This window comes from Dermacentor albipictus, unplaced genomic scaffold, assembly GCF_038994185.2.
Source record: "Dermacentor albipictus isolate Rhodes 1998 colony unplaced genomic scaffold, USDA_Dalb.pri_finalv2 scaffold_11, whole genome shotgun sequence".
NCBI classification, from domain to species: Eukaryota; Metazoa; Arthropoda; class Arachnida; order Ixodida; family Ixodidae; genus Dermacentor; species Dermacentor albipictus.
In genome coordinates, this window is record NW_027225565.1 from 2,209,140 (window position 1) to 2,216,353 (window position 7,214).

The 7,214-nt window shown below is 43.9% G+C and overlaps 1 non-coding gene across 1 annotated transcript; it reads right to left on the minus strand.

Annotated features, from left to right (window-relative positions):
* Window positions 1-4,440: 4,440 nt before the first annotated feature.
* TRNAN-GUU (transfer RNA asparagine (anticodon GUU)) lies at window positions 4,441-4,514 on the minus strand. The gene has a single exon. It is a non-coding gene; the product is annotated as a tRNA-Asn (tRNA).
* Between the last annotated feature and the right edge of the window lie 2,700 nt (window positions 4,515-7,214).

Consider the following 7,214-nt stretch of genomic DNA (forward strand, 5'->3'; position numbering starts at 1 on the left):
AAATGTTAATGAACAAATGCTAGTGAATTTTTCCCCTAAATTACACTTGCAACCTGTCTGATAGCGCCCGCCACGGCCCCTGATCACTCCGCGCAACAACAATTTTACCTCCGAAAACCTATTACTTAAAATTACTTAAAGCCTTCCTTGAGACATCCTGTATACCTGCTTTAGATACTAACGCTTGCCCAAAACGTGACAAGCAATTGCCAAGAGTGGGCAACACGGGAGTCTGTTGCTTGACCTGGCAGATCGCGCATGATATAACGCCGAGGAGCCCAACAACCACTACCTCGAAACTCGAAATTTCTGTCTTCTGAAGGACGGAAAACAGTTTTTGCAGCAACGCATTTGTCTTGAGTGCGAGTAGAAGACATTCTCCGAGCGTCTAGCATGGTCTGACCGATAGCCTGTGTTGTGGCCAGCTCCTTGTACGTTGCCTACCATTGCATCGGCTGCGGCCAAGTTGTTTTGGAGACGCGCAGTCGCCCACGTATTTGTGCTCTTAAAGAACAGGAAATAATGCCTGAGAATGGAGGAATGCTTGGAAATCAGACGTTGCCTTCATAGTTCCTAGTATTGCCTGGGATGTGTCATGACTCGGGTATTTTCTACGCCATGTATGTAAAAGCCAATTGCCCTTGTTTGTAATGCCACCCATTCACCATTTTCGCACGTTTCGCCTCTACACGAAGTATTCCTGTGAGGCGTTAATAACAAAATGACACACGATTGCAATTACCTTTATTTGTTCAGCTCATGCGGTCCGTTTCAGCTTCGTAAGGGAACTACAGCTGCACACCTGGTGCCACAACGTTGGATGAACGCACAAAAAGCCCGGAACGAGCATTCATAAATAGCGAAACAATAATTTCCCCATTTCACAAGGCGTGTTTCATCTATAATATAAAATTGCACGTTGCACAGATTCGATGGACGCTTGTAAAGATCGTTAGCAATGATTTTTACTAAAAAATAAAACGATTCCGCACCAAGACCCGCGCGATTCAGCGTTGTGGAAGCGAAAGCGAATAACGCGTCCATCAGCGCAGCCGGCGTAACGCGTGCAAGCTGGCGTTTAAAACACGCGAAGCCCAAAATCGAAACAGGATATTTGGTTCTAGTATTAATGCTGGCGGCTTGGTGCGTGACAGTCAATTCGGCCGCTGGGCACTATGGGAGTGCCCGCACTTGTTGAATGTCTTTCCCGATGGTCTATCTTCGACAACGGCTGCGACGGCCTGCTTCAAGGGGGAACTGTTTGACAACCCCTTTGACTTTGTGCGTTCTGTGTGTGACACACTGCGACACATCAAGGACTTGGACTTCGTCACGGGCCCCTTGTACGCGACCTTGGCTTTGGCCTTTCCATACGTTGAAGAACGTGTAAGTGATCGCTCGCCCTAGCCAATGCGTCTTTGTAGTCTGTGAACAAAGGGTAAAAAATATCCGCCCAAGCCTACCCACCTCCCTGAGGCAACCTGTTATCCCCGGCATATCCTTCATTCAAGCGTGAAGACTGATCCACAACACTGGCCAGCATGGTGTGAAACAACAAAGCGGTCTTTGTGCAAGCCTGCAATCCTCCTCCTCCTGTGTACACCGAGTAACCCTCTATGCAACGTGCAACCCAGTGTGCTTGAATATGCGCATAGCCTGTGCAATAAATCAACAGTTTAAGAAAGACATTGCGACTGCAAATGATTTAATTAGCAACCAGCCGAACAACGACCTAGCAATGCCTAACTTGGAGCAAAAAAATACCTAATTGGATCCAAGGAAATGTGCTTTCGGACGAAATTTCGCGGTTGGGGAAGCCTAACCGTCTGTATATATTGTTTTCTTTAATTTTCTAGATTGAATCAATTTATGGTCCTTCACCTTGTCAGTCAGCACACAGGCTACATAGGACGGCGTAATGGGGCCTTCCTCGGGATCAATCTCGATCACTTACAGCTCTAGATCTTGTATACCTAAGTCTAAATACATTAGCTTTTTTTTACATCTCTCCCAAATCAAAATGAGGACGGTGTGAATGAAACCCACTACCTCGTAACCACCAAAATGATATGGCCGCCAAAAATGAAGAGCAATATATGAACGCACGCGACACGAAAGCCGGCGAAGTGCAGATACAGGACTGACACTGGAGTGCCTGCGTCTCTGCGGTGTTAAGTGTGGCATTGTGAGCTTCGCAAAACATCGAGGTCATTACTATAGCTTCGCAGATACAAAAACGCACACAATGCCTGCTGATTTTCGCATATGAGCAAAATGAAAAAAAAAGGAAATATGCTTCTACGTAGCGAATGAGCGCATAACCGTGCAATATCAGCTTTGTGCTAGACAGTTGTCCTGTGTTTGTACTGTTACTGTGGTAATAAATGTCACATTTCAGAAAGCAAACATTAAGGGAATATTAATACGTTGCGGCACAGATGTGACGTATCTTAAATGAATTCAGCCGTACGGTGTTTTCGATATGTAAAAAGGAAGATTTCTACACAAAAAATAAAAAAGTGTGGTGATATACTTGTTTATAGGGCGTAATGGTGCGATGTCATTTGCTACTAGAGCTCTTCGCCGCGTGTCCTGTGTACAACTCGTGTTGAACATAGGAGAAACGCACCATCATGTGAGTCCGAAAGGACACGACGTCGCGTTTCAGTGGCTGCCGGGTCATTGCGGTATCTGCGGCAACGACTTCGCCGACGAAGCTGCTGGGAATGCCCCCGAAGGAACAAACCTTGTGTCTGTAGCTTTATCGAAGACAGACGCAGCCCAACACTTACGCAAACTGGTGCACCGTATGACATCGGATATGTGGAACACCCCTGAATTCCCCCAGCATCGACCGCATTATCTTGACCCATCTATGCAACTGCGGCTTTTACCTGGCCTTCCGTGAAGTGAGGAAACAATGCTGTGCAGCTTACGTCTAGGCGTTGCATTCGCCAGTGCATACATACACCTGTTTGATTAGAATGGCTGACAGCGCCGACTGCAATACCGGCGGTGTCTAGGAGACTATAAGACGCCCGCTGTTCTTATGCACAGCTTTGCAAAATTAAAGACCTCTGGACAGCCCTAAATCAGTTGGATAGAAAACCATTCGACTTGAACAAGATCTTACGACCATGGCCTCGCATATCACAGCTACAAGAGGCTCGCAAGGGCGCTGCTGCAATTTTTGAAAGCTATACCGGATTGAGTGTCGGTGATATAGAACACAAAACTATTGCTACGGGGTGACCGATATTCACAGCGGACTTTCTCCTCTTACTGTCGTGTTTCACTCCCTTTTTCCTATCCCCCAGCGTAAGGTAGCCAACCGGCCTCAGTTCTCGTTAATGTCACTACCTTCCATTTATTATTTTCTTTCTCTCTCTATCATAGAGGAATACTGATTTTTGTTACTACCTCAGGATTAGATGGAAATGTGGCATTACGCAAGAGGGTGGTTTAACACCAATGTTAAATTTTAAGGGATTATGAAATCCGACCGCCGTTTAGAAAGCACCAAGAAACTGCCAAAACAGATATTGTGTGGCCGAGTAAGACCCTGTTGTACGACATTTTCCTCTATTTACACATCGGGCTTTAACAAATCACGCATTTGCACAGCACTATACGCTGATGGTGCTCTACAGAAAATAAAGAATAAATACTTAACTGTAACGATTTTAGTACTAAGCATTAAGAACAATGCGTCAAAATATAGGAACCGATTATGAGATTGTATACAAGCCATAGAAAGGCGTTACAAGTGGCGTAACATAAGATAGACGCAAGCATGCTTAGAATATGTCTATTGATCCAGGCGAATATTCTTGCTGTATATTACAGCGTGTAAACTTATACATAACTATCCACATATCTTACAGCACGTGTTATTGGACAATATACCGCTCGCTGTCTGAACATTTTTGTCATCGCTGTGCCGTCAGTATAAACTTTCGCGCACCTGGCGTCAGTCGGTGCCTCCGCGTACTCGCCATGGTGTGACGTGTTTTATGAGAGACATTGTGGAGGCGCGGCCTTGGCATTCCTTGAACGCACAGCGTCGTAGTTGTATGAACGTGTTAGATATGTGCATATATATATATATATATATATATATATATATATATATATATATATATATATATATATATATATATATATATATATATATATATACATATATATTGTTGTTGTTTTTGTTGTTTACCGAAATACAGCAAGCGAGCAGAACGCGAAGTCGCAAAGAGTAACAGTCTGCATTGTTGTACAACTCAGCTTGGGCGACCTTTGAGCCGCCGTTCTGAGAAAAAGAAATCGCGACTTCAGCTCGCAAGGCGACTGTGTCAAACATCTTCGGTTAGCAGCGCGACCAACTACATCAAGAGTACTCGTAAAAAAAAAAGAAAAGATTGACATTGCCACAAAAGGCAGCGCTGACGCCCCCGGGAGGGCTCGAACCTCCAACCTTTCGGTTAACAGCCGAACGCGCTAGCCGATTGCGCCACGGAGGCTTTTTTTTTTTCTTTATTGCATGGGATTATCGTTACTGTCAAACCGCTACAGTTACATCACATATGATCATACAAGAGAAACAAATTCACAGAAAGTATACAGTCCAATGACAGTTCAATATTCTGGCAACCAAACACAAGCGTCCAGGTGTGAAATCCATTCAGGGACGGGATCATATGTAAGCACCACACTTCGGACTTGAGCAGTCTCTTCACGGAAGATAGACCTTGTCGAGCGAGGTGGCTCGGCATGTCTGTCGATCATTCGACTTCTCCATAATGAATAAAGTCCTAATAACATAAACAAATCATATGGTGTATTACTGGCTGTCTTTTTGAAAGGAAGGAACCGGATACCATAACATGTGAGAGGAAAGTCTTTTTTGATAGTTCTTTGTAAAATGTCCCAAAAAAGGAATGCGTCACGACAAAGTATAAAGCAATGTTCTATTGTCTCGGGTTGATTGCAAAGCCTACAATTTGTATTCCAGGGTACATAGAGTCCTTTTTCCTGAAGCCACGTTTTAACTGGCAGTGTGGAGGTGTGCAGCTTAAAGAAAAACGTTTTTGCTGCTGGCGCAATGCACATTCTACGGACACGGCAAAGAACATCTTGACCAAATAGAGACAGATACGGCTTTCGGTACAGCGGTTCAGGGAAAAGGTTATCTATAAGTGCTGCATTTAGCGACGTGCGATTAACGGTAAACAAATATTCAAGGTTGAATCTGGCTTTTAAGAAAGAAATAGTGTCGACAAGTTCCTTTAAGAAGCCCCATAACGGTAGTTCTTGAGCAACGTTTGTCGTGACAAAAAGAAAAGGGAGGTGTGACGCAAGACGTGCTCGATCAACTGCGAGAAGGAATGGATGACGGACATTTTTAAGGTAAAATAAGCGCATGATCAATTGTCGCACAAACAAATGCACAAGACCCAGGCCTCCCTTTTCAAGCGGGAGAACAAGGTTGTCCCTTCTCATGGCTTCCCATGATGAATGCCAAATAAAACATGCAAATATTCTATGAAATGCCTGGACATGGACACGTGAGCAGTGCAAGACCTGCAGAACATAAAGAAGCTTAGAAGCGAGAAATGTATTGCATGCCTTAGCTCTCGCAAAAATGGAGAGATCACGTCCTTGCCAGGTTGTCACCTTTCTACGGATAGTGGTTATCGTGGACGCCCAATGAGGTCCACTATTACGGAAGTTATCGAGAGGTACTCCAAGATATCGCAACGGAGACTGATTCCCATGAATATTCGCGAAAACAGAAGGAGTGAGCGCCCACATGCCTAGCCAAAAGCCTCTACTTTTGTCAAAATTTACAGTAGCTCCTGCAGTCTCACAGAAACGCAGGGTAGCGTTTATTGCCTTGGTAATGCTTGGCTTATCGACGCAAAAGAAGGCAATGTCATCTGCATAAGCTAGCACTTTAATTTCCTCATCGGCATACATATATCCTTTAATGCTCGAGTCACAAAGCACGCTTAAGCAAAGCGGTTCTAAGTATATGGCGAAGAGTAACGGCGAGAGCGGACAACCTTGACGAACGGATGACTGTAGTTGTATTATATCTGAGAGGGTACGATTCACAATTAACTTTGTAGTGCAGTGTTTATAACAAAGTGTTATACCATTGTATAATACATCCCCTAACTGAAGATGTCGCAGTAGTTGGAATAAAAATTGGTGTTGAACCTTATCAAAGGCTTTGGCGAGGTCAATCTGGAGAAGAGCTACTTGATCCGTACTACCCCCAAGGCACTCAAGAACTGAACGTGCGATATGAACATTTGTCTGTATAGAGCGGCCTCGAATTCCGCATGTTTGATGATCACCTATTAATTTAGTAATGACTGTCTGCAATCTATTTGTCAGTATTTTTGCAAATATTTTGTAATCCACGTTACATAAAAATATCGGCCTATAACCGTTTACTCTCTTTATTGTTTCATCATCAGTGCTTTTTGGTATTAAGGTTGTGTGGCCCTGATAGAAAGATGGAGGAAGCTCACCATATTGATAGGCGTCCTCGAAAAGTTGCTGCAGAAAAGGACACAGGAATTCCTGAAATTTTATATAAAATTCAGCACTAAGGCCATCAGGACCAGGCGTCTTGTTCCTCTGCAGCGTTTCAACGGCAAAATTAATTTCTTCTCGAGTTATTGGCCCATCAACGCTGAGTCGATCATCTTCTTCTAAGTGTGGCATAAGCGAAATAAACTGATCAGCGTTTTCTTTGTATCCATTCTGAGGCATAACTGCAGCGAAAAGATCTTTATAGTGAGCTTCAAATAGGCTTATTATTTGGGGCGTGTCTGTGTATATAGACCCACCAGACTCAATTTCTAATATTTGCTTAGAAAGCGCGTATCGCTTCTCATCACCGAGAGCCCTTTTTGTGGGCTGTTCCTCTGTGAAGCGAGTTGTGCGTGAACGAACCATTGCTCCATTGTACACTTCCGTCTCATATTTCTGTACTTGTGCGCGAACTATGTTTATTTCATCGCTATACAACCCTGGTTCCTGGCTTTCGAAAGCGTGCAGCTTGTGAAGTAGATCATGAAGGTAATGCTTTTCAGCTTTTTTTCTTTGAGACAGCTCACATAAAATGGCAATCGCCTCATTTTTTACTCTATTTTTGAACATTTCCCATCGAGCAAACAAAGGAAGCTGTTGACATTGTGTTATTTCTAGCC